Here is a 12,614-nt window from a genome sequence, read left to right as displayed (position 1 = left end):
ACACTGGGCAGCACAAGACAGTGATCTTTTGGAGAAAAGAAATAAGCAAGGTAACCCTACAAGTACGTGACATTTCCAGGTCTCAGCGGTCCATCAATCCTCCTAACATGAGGAGACAGTTTAGAGTTGGACAGTCCAAGACAGCTAAAAGCTACAAATCAGAAAACCAGAAAAGAAGGGAGCTGCAGAAGAGTCCTCTCAAGGTTTCGGCTGAGTACTGATCTGTGCATGTGTGTGATTAAACTACGGCCAGAGAAAGAATCACCAGAAAAAAAAAAAAAAAAGGACATTCTTAAAGTTCACACAAGACCAGCCAGAGTGGAAAGACCTCCTGACAGATAAGAGTACTAAGTAGAGTCCTTAGAAGAATAATGCCTCAGTAGTGAGGACAAATTATTCCTAAGCTATTCTGGAACCACTCTAACAAAGATTAGGTCAAAAGGATCAAACCATTTCCAAAAAACTGCAAATCAGACTAAAGCCAAAAAGTGTCCAAAAGAACACACAAAAAAGTCCAGCATCCACCTATATATAAACCACAATGTCTGACATTCAATAAAAAGAGATGTGAAGCAGAAAAACATAATGCATAATGAGAAGAAAAATTAATCAAGTCACAATATAAAAATGTCACAGATAATAGGATTATAACACAAGGATGATAAAATAGCTGTTATAAATACACTACAGGTATACCTTACTATATTGTGATTTGCTTTACTACATTTTGCAAATATTGCATTTTTTACAAATTGAAGGTTTGTAGCAACCCTAATGTCAAGCAAGTCTATTGGTGCCATTTTTCTAACAATGTGCTCATTGTGTGTCTCTGTCTCACATTATAGTAATTCTTGTAATATTCCTTTTTTTTTTTTTCTTTAGAGACAGAGTTTCACTCTTGTCACCTAGGCTGGAGTGCAAAGGCGTGATCTTGGCTCACTGTTACCTCTGCCTCCCGGCTGGTTTCAAGCAATTCTCCTGCCTCAGCCTCTTGAGTAACTGGGGTTACAGGTGCCCACCACCACGCCTGGCTACATTTTTTGGTAATTTTAGTAGAGATGGAGTTTCACCATGTTGGTCAGGCTGGTCTCAAACTCCTGACCTCAGGTAATCTGCCTGCCCCGGCCTCCCAAAGTTCTGGGATTACAGGGGTGAGCCACCGCGCCCAGCCAATTCTTGCAATATTTCAAACTATTTCATTATCATTGTATCTGGTTTTTTTTTTTTTTTTGAGACGGAGTCTCGCTCTGTCGCCCAGGCTGGAGTGCAGTGGCCGGATCTCAGCTCACTGCAATCTCCGCCTCCCGGGTTCACGCCATTCTCCTGCCTCAGTCTCCCGAGTAGCTGGGACTACAGGCGCCCGCCACCTCGCCCGGCTAGTTTTTTGTATTTTTTTAGTAGAGATGGGGTTTCACCGTGTTAGCCAGGATGGTCTCGATCTCCTGACCTCGTGATCCACCCGTCTCGGCCTCCCAAAGTGCTGGGATTACAGGTTTGAGCCACCGCGCCCAGCCCATTGTATCTGTTATGGTGATCTGTGGTGATTTTTGTTGTTACTATTCTAATTGTTTTGGGGCACCACACACAGTGCTAACATAAGATGGCAAATTTGTGTGCCAAGGCAAACATGTGTGTCTTACTGCTCCACAGACTGACCATTCCCATCTCTCTCCATCTCTTCAGGCATCCCTATTTCTTGGGATACAACAACATTGAAATTAGGCCAATTAATAACCCTACAATGACATCTAAGTGTTCAGGTGAAAAGAAGAGTCCCATATCTCTCAATTTAAAATCAAAAGCCAGAAGTAAATAGGTAAGCTTAATGAGGAAGGCATGCCAAAAGCCAAGATAGGGGGGTGAAGAAAGATGGCAGAACAGAAGCCTGCACCAATTGTACACTCTGCAGGAACACCTAATTTTAACTATCTGCATACAAGTAAGCACCTTCATTAGAACCAAAAATCAAGCGAGCAATCACAGTACCTAGTTTTAACTTCATATCACCCAAGAGGCATTGAAGAGGGTAGGAAAGACAGTCTTAAATTGCCAACACGACCCCTCCCCCAACCCCCGGCAGTGGCTTCTTCACTAGGAGACAGAACCCACGCACTCAGGGGAGGAACAACACAGTGACTGAGGAATTTTGCATTGAACTTAATGCTGCCCTATCACATGGAAAGCAAAATCATGCTGAACTCAGTCAGCACCTACCCACAGAGGGACCATTTAGAACAGCACTAGAGGGGAAGCGCCCATCCCAGAAGCTGAAACTTGAGTTTCAGCAAGCCTTGCAATCGCAGGTTAAAGTGCTCTGGGATCCTAAGTGAACTTGAAAGACAGTCCAGGACACAAGGACTGCAATTCTTAGGCAAGTCCTGATGCTATGCTGGACTTAAGAGCCAGTGGACTAGGGTAGTGCATGACACACTGAAACACCAGACAGGACAGCTGGGGGAGTGTTTATGCCACTCCTCTCTCAATCCCAGTGAAGCTTGCAGCAACAAAAGTAACTCCTTTCTTCCGTTTGAGGAGAAGAGAAAGAAGGGTAAAGAGAACGTTGTCTTGCATCTTAGATACCCGTTCAGCCACAGTAAGATACGGCACCAGGCAGTAGTGAGGACCCCATCTCAGGTCCTAGCTCCTGGACGACATTTCTAGAGACACCCTAGAATAGAAGTGAACCTGCTGCCCTGAAGGGAAGAATCCAGTCCTGGCAGGATTCATCACATGCTGACTAAAGACCCCTTGGAGGCCGGGCTGGTAGCTCACACCTGTAATCCCAGCACTTTGGGAGGTCGAGGCGGGCAAATCACTGGAGGTCAGGAGTTCGAGACCAGCCTGACCAACATGGTAAAACCCCATCTCTACCAAAAACATAAAAAATTAGCCAGGTGTGGTGGCATGTGCTTGTAATCCCAGCTACTCGGGAGGCTGAGGCAGGAGAATTGCTTGAACCCAGGAGGCGGAGGTTGCAGTGAGCCAAGATCGCACCACTGTACTCCAGTCTGGACTATAGTGCAAGACTGCATCTCAAAAAAAAAAAAAAAAAAAAAAAAAAGGCCCCTTGGGCCCTGAATAACAAAGAGCAATACCCAGTGGTGCAATCTCAGCTCACTGTAGCCTCCGCCTCCCATGTTGAAGTGATTCTCCTGCCTCAGTCTCCTCAGTAGGTGAGATTACAGGTACGTGCCACCTTACCCGGCTAATTTTTGTATTGTTTTTAGTAGGGATAGGGTTTCACCATGTTGGCCAGGCTGGTCTGGAACTCCCGACCTCAAGTGATTCACCCGCCTCAGCCTTCCAAAGTGCTGGGATTACAGGCGTGAGTCACTGTACCCAGCCTACTATTAAGTAGAAATATTAAACAATGACCCAATAAAAAAATAATACCTACAACAGCTTTTCAAGACATAGGCAATAAAATAAGACATAAAGACAAACAACAAGTTGGCCATTATGGTGGTTCCCGCCTATAATCCCAGCACTTTGGGAGGCCATGGCAGAATTGCTCATGCCCAGGAGTTCGAGATCAGCCTGGGCAACATAGCAAGACTTCATCTTTACTTAAAAAAAAAAGAAAGAAAAAAAAAAAAACAGCCGGGTGTGGTGGCATGCACCTGTAGTCCTAGCTACTTGGGAGTCTGAGGTGGGTGGATCAACTGGTCCTGAGAGGCCACAATGAGCGATGACTGCACCACTGCACTCCAGCCGGGGCAACAGAGCAAGACCTTGTCTAAAAAAAAAAAAAAAAAAAGAGAGAGAAACAACAGAAGTTAAAAAAGAAACAACAAAAGTTGAAAAAAAAAAGTGAAACAAAGCAGGAGGATGAGGTTGAAGTGCAAAGTTTGTATTAGTTTTCTTTTTGCTAGTTTGTTTGTTTGCTTAAGAAATCAATGTTAAGTTGTCATCAGTTCAAAATAATGGGTTATAAGATAGTATTTGCAAGCCACATGGTAACCTCAAATAAAAAAAATTCGACAAATAACACAAAATAAAAAGCAAGAAATTAAATCATACCAGAAAAAAAAAATCACTTTCACTAAAAGAAAGACTGGAAGGAAGGAAAGAAGGATGAGAAGACCACATAACAACCAGAAAACAAATAACAAAATGGCAAGAGTAAGTTCTTACTTACCAATAACATTGAACGTAAATGGACTAAACTTTCCAATCAAAAGAGATAGAGTAACTGAATAGATTTAAAAAATAAAAAAAGACCCAATGATATGATGCCTCCAAGAAATACACTTCACCTATAAAGACATATATAGACTGAAAAGAAAGGGAGAGTAAAAGATATTCCATGACAATGGACACCAAAAAGGAGAAAGAGTAGCTATACTTATGTCAGACAAAATAGACTTCAAGACAAAAACTATAAAAAGAGACAAAGAAGGTCATTATATAATGATAAAGGGGTCAATTCAGCAAGAGGATATAACAATTGTAAATCTATATGCACCCAACACTGGAGCACCCATGTATATAAACCAAATATTATTACAGCTAAAGAGAGAGATGCACCTCAATACGATAATAGTCAGAGACTTCAACACACCACTCTCAGCACTGGACATATCTTCTAGATGGAAAATCAACAAAGAAACATTGAACTTAATTTGCTCTATAGAACAAACAGACCTAATAGATATTAACAAGATACTTCATCCAATGGCTGAATATGCATTCTTCTCCTCAGCACATGGATCATTTTCAAGGATAGACCATATGTTACTTCCTTAGTTAAAGACAAACCAAGTCTTAAAACATTCAAAAAAATGAGATAATATCAAGCATCTTCTCCAATCACAATGGAATAAAATTAGAAATCAGTAACAAGAGGAATTTTGTAAGCTATACAAAAACATGGAAATCAAACAATATCCTCCTGAATGACCAGTGGGTCATTGAAGGAATTAAGAAGAAAATTTAAAAATATTTTGAAACAGTCCTATTTCAGGCGGCCGGGAAGATGGCGGACATTCAGACTGAGCGTGCCTACCAAAAGAAGCCGAACATCTTTCAAAACAAGAAGAGGGTACTGCTGGGAGAAACTGGCAAGGAGAAGCTCCTGCGGTACTACAAGAACCTCGGTCTGGGCTTCAAGACACCCAAGAGGCTATTGAGGGCACTTACATTGACAAGAAATGCCCCTTCACTGGTAATGTCTCCATTCGAGGGCGGATCCTCTCTGGTGTGGTGACCAAGATGAAGATGCAGAGGACCATTGTCATCCACCGAGACTACCTCCACTACATCCGCAAGTACAACCGCTTCGAGAAGCGCCACAAGAACATGTCTGTGCACCTGTCCCCCTGCTTCAGGGACGTCCAGATCGGTGACATCGTCACAGGGGTGAGTGTCGGCCCCTGAGCAAGACAGTGCGCTTCAACGTGCTAAAGGTCACCAAGGCTGCCGGCACCAAGAAGCCGTTCCAGAAGTTCTGAGGCTGGACATCGGCCCCCTCCCCACAATGAAATAAAGTTATTTTCTCATTCCCCAAAAAAAAAAAAAAATTTTTTTTTTGAAACAAATGTTAATGGAAATAAAACATAGCAAAACCTATGAGATACAGCAAAAGCAACACTGAAAGGGAAATTTATAGCTATAAGTGCCTACATCAAAAAAGAAGAAAAACTTCAAATAAACAACCTAACAATGCATCTTAAGGAACTAGAAAAGCTAGAGCAAACCAAATCCAAAATTAGTAAAAGAAAAGAAACCCAAAAATTAGCAGAGCATGGTGGCACATGCCTGTAGTCCCAGCTACTCAGGAGGCTGAGGTGCGAAGATGGCCTGAGCCTGGGAGGCCAAGGCTTCGGTGAGTCATGTTCATGCCAATGTACTCTAGCCTGGGTGACAAAGTGAGACCATGTCTCAACAACAACAACAACAAAAAAGAAGAAGAAGGCCGGGCGCGGTGGCTCACGCCTGTAATCCCTGCACTTTGGGAGGCCAAGGCGGGCGGATCACGAGGTCAGGAGATCGAGACCATCCTGGCTAACACGGTGAAACCCTGTCTCTACTAAAATACAAAAAATTAGCCGGGCGCGGTGGCGGGCGCCTGTAGTCCCAGCTACTCGGGAGGCTGAGGCAGGAGAATGGCGTGAACCCGGGAGGCGGAGCTTGCAGTGAGCTGAGATGGTGCCACTGCACTCCAGCCTGGGCGACAGAGTGAAGACTCCGCCTCAAAAAAAAAAAAAAAAAAAAACAAAAAAGAAGAAGAAGAAAGAAAAAGAGCACAAGTAAATGAGATTGAAACAGAAAACAATACAAAAGAACATCACAAAAAGTTGGTTTTTTGAAAAGAACTTTTCAAAAACGAAGAATTTTTTTTGTTTTTTTTTAGTTTTTAAGTAATTAGAAAACTAATTACAAACTTTAAAATTTTGTTTAAAATTGAAACCTTTAGCCAGACTAAGAAAAAAAGAAGACTCAAATAAGTAAAATCAGAGATGAAAAAGGAGACATTATAACTGATACCACACAAATTCAAAGGATTGTTTGTGGTTACTATGAGCAACTCTGTGCCAATAAATTGGAAAATCCAGAGAAAATGGATAAATTCCTAGACACATACAACCTACCAAGATTGCATCATGAAGAAATACAAAACCTGAACAGACCAATATCAAGTTACAATGGAACAAAACATTTTAATTATGGAGTTGTAATTAAAAGTCTCCCAGTAAAGAAAAGCCCAAGACCTGATGACTTCACTGCTGAATTCTACCAAACATTTAAAGAAGAATTGAACTGACAACAATGCTACTCAAATTACTCTGAAAAATAGAGGAGGGAATTCTTATGAACTCATTCTATGAGGCCAGTATTACCTTGATACCCAAACAAGACAAAGACACACCAAAAAAAAAAAAAAAGGAAAACTACAGGCCAATATTCCTGACAAATATGGATGCAAAAATCCTCAACAAAATACTAGCAAACTGAATTCAACAATACATTGAAAAGATAATTCATCATGACCAAGTGAGACTTATCCCTGGAATGTAAGTATATTTCAATATATGCAAATCAATCAATGTGATACATCATATCAATAGAAAGACAAAAACCATATAATTTCAACTGATGCTGAAAAAACATTTGATAAAATTCAACATCCCTTCATGATAAAAGCCCTCGAAAAACTGGGGACAGAAGGAACATACCTCAAAATAATAAAAGCCATATACAACAGACCCACAGTATCATATTTAATAGGAAAAAACTGAAAGCCTTTCTTCTAAAATCTGGAACAAAACAAGGCTGCAGATTTTCACCACCATTATTCAACATAGTACTGCAAGTCCTACCTAGAGCAATCAGACAAGAGAAGGAAATAAAGGGTATCCAAATTGTCAAGGAAGAAATCAAATTATCCTTGTTTGCAGATGAGATAATCTTATATTTGGAAAGTCCAAAGACTCTACCAAAAAACTATTAAAAATTATAAACAAATTCAGTAAAGTTGCAGGATAAAAAATCGAGACAAAAATCAGTAATATTTCTATATGCAACACTGAACAATCTGAAAAATAAGAAAGTAATCCCATTTATAATAGCCACAAATAAAATTAAATACCTAGGAATTAACCAAATAAGTAAAAGGTCTTCTTTTACTTAAAACAATAACAACCGTAAAACACTGATAAAAAAAATTGAAGAGGACACCAAAAAATGGAAAAATATTCCATGTTCATGGATTAGAAGAATCAACATTGTTAAAATGTCCATACTACCCTAAGCAATCTACAGATTCAATGCAAACCCTATCAAAACACCAATGACATTCTTCACAGAAATAGAAAAAACAATCCTAAAATTTGTATGCAACCAAAAAAGACTGAAAATAGCCAAAGCTATTTTGAGCAAAAAGAACAAAACTGGCCAGGTACAGTGGCTCACGCCTGTAATCCCAGCACTTTGGGAGGCCAAGGCAGGCAGATCACCTGAGGTTGGGAGTTCGAGACCATCCTGACCAACATGGAGAAACCCGGTCTCTCCTAAAGATACAAAATTAGCTAGGTGTGGTGGCCTGTAATCCCAGCTGCTTGGGAGGCTGAGGCAGGAGAATCGCTTGAACCTAGGAGGCGGAGGTTGCAGTGAGCCGGAGATCGCGCCATTGCACTACAGCCTACAAAGAGGGAAACTCCATCTCAAAAAAAAAAGAACAAAACTGAATAAATCCCATTATCTGACTTCAAATTATACTTACAGAGCTACAGTAACCAAAACAGCATGGTACTGGCATAAAAACAGAAACATAAACCAATGGACAAAACAGAGAACCCAGAAACAAATCCAGATATCTACTGATAATCTGTCATTTTTGACAAAGGTGCCAAGAACATACATTTGAGAAAAAAGTCTCTTCAATAAATGATACTAGGAAAATTGGATTATCATGTGCAGAAGACTAAAACTAGACCCCTATCTCTCACCATGTATAAAAATCAAATCAAATAGATTAAAGACTTAACTCTAAGATCTCAAACTATGAAACTACCAGAAGAAAACATTGGGGAAACTCTCCAGGACACTGGACTGGGCAAAGATTTCTTGATTAATACCTCACAAGCACAGGCAGCCATAGCATAAATGAACAAATGAGATCACATCAAGTTAAAAACGTTTTGCAAAGCAAGACAAACAAAAACAAAACCAATAAACAGAATGGGAGAAAATATGTGCAAACTACCTGTCTGACAAGGGATTAATATAACAACTAGAATACATAAGGAGCTCGAGCTTATATATCCACAGGGATAAATCTAAAAATCCAATTTAAAAAATGGGTAAAAGATTTGAATAGACATTTCTCAAAAGAAGACATACAAACGGCAAACAGCCATATTCGAAGGTGCCCAACATCACTGATCAGAGAAATGCAAATCAAAACTACAATGAAATATCATCTCAACCCAGTTAAAATGACTTTTATCAAACAGGCAATATCAAATGCTGAAGAAGACATGGGGAAAAGGGAACCGTTGTACACTGTTGGAGATAATGGAAATTAGTACAACCACTATGGAGAACAGTTTGGAGGTTCCTCAGAAAACTAAAAATGGAGCATGATCCAGCAATCCCACTGCTAGGTATATACCCAAAAGAAAGGCAATCAGAATATCAAAGAAATATCTGCACTGCACTCCCATGTTTATTGCAGCACTATTCACAGTAGCCAAGATTTGGAAGCAACCTGTGTCCATCAACAGACGAGTGGGTAAAGAAAATGTGGTTCACAGGAGGTGGAGGCTGCAGTGAGCCAAGATTGTGCCACTGTACACTATACTCCAGCCTGGAAGTCAGAGTGAGACTCTGACTCAAAAAAAAAAAAAAAAAAAAAAAAGAATATGTGGTTCCCATAGACAATGGAGTATTATTCATCCACAAAAAGGAATGAGATCCTGTCATTTGCAACAATATGGATAGAAATGGAAATCATGATGTTAAGTAAATAGCCAGGCACAGAAAAATATCACATTTTTTCACTTATTTGTAGAGCTAAAAATTAAAACATTGAAATCATGGAGATAGAGAGTAGAAACATGGTTACCTAAGGCTGGGAAGGATAGTAGTGGGGCAGGGAGAAAGTGAGGATGGTTAATAGATTTTTTAAAATAGAAAGAATGGGCCAGGCACTGTGACTCATGCCTGTAATCCCAGCACTTTGGGAGGCTGAGGCAGGCAGATCACCTGAGGTTGGGAGTTCACAACCAGCATGACCAACATGGAGAAACCCTATCTGTACTAAAAATACAAAATCAGCTGAACATGGTGGTGCATGCCTATAATCCCAGCTACTCGGGAGGCTAAGGCAGCAGAATTGCTTGAACCTGGGAGGCAAAGGTTGCAGTGAGCCGAGATCGCTCCATTACACCCCAGCCTGGGTGGGCAACAAGAGCGAAACTCCATCTCAAAAAAAAAAAAATACAGTAAGAATGAATAAGACCTAGTATTTGACAGTACATCAGGGTGACTATAGTCAAAAATAATGTAATTGTACATTTAAAAATAATCCTGTAGCCATAAAAAAGAACAAGATCATGTCTTTTGCGGGAACGAAAATGGGAACCATTGATGGAGCCAGAGGCTATTATCTTCCACAAACTAATGCAGGAACAGAAAACCAAATACCGCATGTTCTCACTTATAAGTGAGAGCTAAATGATGAGAACTTCTGAATACAAAGAAGGAAACAACAGATACTGCGGTCTACTTAAGGGTGGAAGGGTGGGAGGAGGGAGAGGAGTAGAAAAGGTAACTATTGGATACTGGGCTTAATTCCTTGGTGATAAAATAATCTGTACAACAAACCCCCATGACATGAGTTTACCTATGTAATAAACCTTCACATGTACCCTGGAACCTAACATAAAATTTGGAAAACAAAAAGAAAAACGAGAAAATAAAAATAACTAAAAGATTATAATTGGATTGCTTATTACACAAAGAATAAATGCTCAAGCGGATGGGTACACCATTTACAATGATGTGATTATTATGCACTTGCACACCTGTATCAAAGTATCTCATTTATCCCATAAATATATGTATCTACTATGTACCCACAAAAAATAAAAATGAAATTTTAAAAAAAGCCAAGATAGGCCAAAAGCTTGGCCTCTTCAGCCAGTTAGGCAAGTGGAGAATGTAATGGAAAAATTCTTGAAGGAAATTAAAAGTGCTAATCAATGAACACACAAATGATAAGAAAGCAAAACAGCCTTATTGCTGAGAAAGTGTGAGTGGTGTAGATAAAAGACCAAACCAGTCACAACATTTGCGTAAGCCAAAGCAAGGCCCTAACTCTCTTTAATTCTATGAAAGGTGAGAGAGTTGAAGAAGTTACAGAAGAAAAGCTGGAATCTAGCAGAGATCAGTTAATGAAGTCTAAGAAAAAAACTGTTTACACACATAGAAGTACAAGATGAAGCAGCAAGTGCTGACGGAAAAGCTGTAGCAAGTTATCCAGAAGATATGCTAAGATCACTGATGAAGGTGGCTACTCTAAACAGATTTTCAATGTAGACAAAACAGCCTTCTACTGCAAGAAGATGCCATCGAGGACTTTCAAAGCAAGAGAGAAATCAATGCCTGCTTCAAAGGACAGGCTGACTCTCTTCTTAGGGGCTAATGTAACTGGTGACTTTAAGGTGAAGCCAATGCTCATGGACCATTCTGAAAATCCTAGGGCCCTTAAGAATAATTCTAAATCTACTCTACCTGTGCTCAATAAAGCCTGGATGACAGGACATCTGTTTACAGCACGGTTAAATGAATATTTTAAGACTATTGATGAGTCCCACTGCTCAGAAAAAAAAAAAAAAAAAGATTCCTTTCAAAGCAATACTGCTTATTAACGATGCACCTAGTTACTAAAGAGCTCTGATGGAGATGTACAAAAAGATGAATGTTGTTTTCATGCCTGCCAACACAACATTCATTCTGCAGCCTGTGGATGAAGAAGCAATTTTGGCTTTCAAGTCTTTTTTTTTTTTTTTTTTGAGACAGGGTCTGGCTCTGCTACCCAGACTGGAGTGCAGTGGCGTAATCATGGCTCACTACAACCTCTGCCTCTCAGACTCAAGCAATCCTCCCACCTCAGCCTCCCAAGTAGCTGGGAATACAGTTGTGTGCCACCACACCTGGCTAATTATATATATATATATAGTAGAGACAACGTTTTGCTGTGTTGCCCAGACTGGTCTTGAACTCCTGGACTCAAGCGATTCACCCACATCAGCCTCCCAAAGTGTGAGGATTACAGGCATGAGCCACTGCGCCCAGCCTCAACTCTTATTACTAAAGAAATACATTTCGTAAGGCTATAGCTGCCACAGATCGTTGATTCTTCTACTGGTTCTGGGCAATGTAAATTTATATACATTGTTTTTTATATAGGCAGAAGTGAGTATGAACATAAAGAGAAGGGAAACAAGACCCAAATAAAAATGTAACAAATGAAAAATACAATTTCTAAAATGAAAAACACACAAGATAGAGCAATGGGACTGACAGCAGAGTATACACTGCAGAAGAAAAAAATTCAGTGAACTTGAAAATACAATAGCAAACTACTACAGAAAATGAAATACACAGAGAAAAAGACCAAAAAAAAAAAAAAAAAAGGAAGGGAAGGAGAGAGTGAGAGCATCTAAATGAGCTATGAGACATGGACACTATCAAGCAACATATATTTAGGCATCTCAGAAGAAAGGTGGGTGGGGGCAAAACAAAAAGACAGAAGAAGAAACAAAGGCTAAACTTTTCCTAAAGTTTACAGAAAACTATAAATGCAAATGCAAAGATACATTAGGCCTAACAAACCCGAAAGAGAAGGAATATGAAAAAAAAAAAATAAGAAAGCATATCATAATCAAATTGAGGAATATCAGAGATAGAAAAATTCTTAAAAGCACTCAAAAGAAAAAAAATTCACTGCCAATGGACTAGTATTAATACAATAAGAAATGTTAAAAGAATCTTCTTCAGGCAGAAGAAAAATGATACCACATGGAAATTTGCAGTAGTAAAGAGAGCACTGGTAGTCCATGGTATGTAACCTAGCAACAGAGATTAGCAAAATATCCCCACTGGATACT

The 12,614-nt window shown here is 39.7% G+C and overlaps 1 protein-coding gene and 1 pseudogene across 7 annotated transcripts in view; one reads left to right on the top strand and one right to left on the bottom strand.

The window, feature by feature from the left end:
- The window catches only part of TBC1D12 (TBC1 domain family member 12), a 147,430-nt gene that overhangs the window by 49,104 nt on the left and 85,712 nt on the right, over positions 1 to 12,614 (bottom strand). The gene's annotated exons all lie outside the window — the stretch shown is intronic.
- On the top strand, positions 4,964 to 5,540 carry LOC102144867 (small ribosomal subunit protein uS17-like; annotated as a pseudogene).

This window comes from Macaca fascicularis, chromosome 9 (genome assembly GCF_037993035.2).
Source record: "Macaca fascicularis isolate 582-1 chromosome 9, T2T-MFA8v1.1".
Taxonomy (NCBI): domain Eukaryota; kingdom Metazoa; phylum Chordata; class Mammalia; order Primates; family Cercopithecidae; genus Macaca; species Macaca fascicularis.
This window is presented reverse-complemented; position numbering and strand designations above follow the sequence as displayed.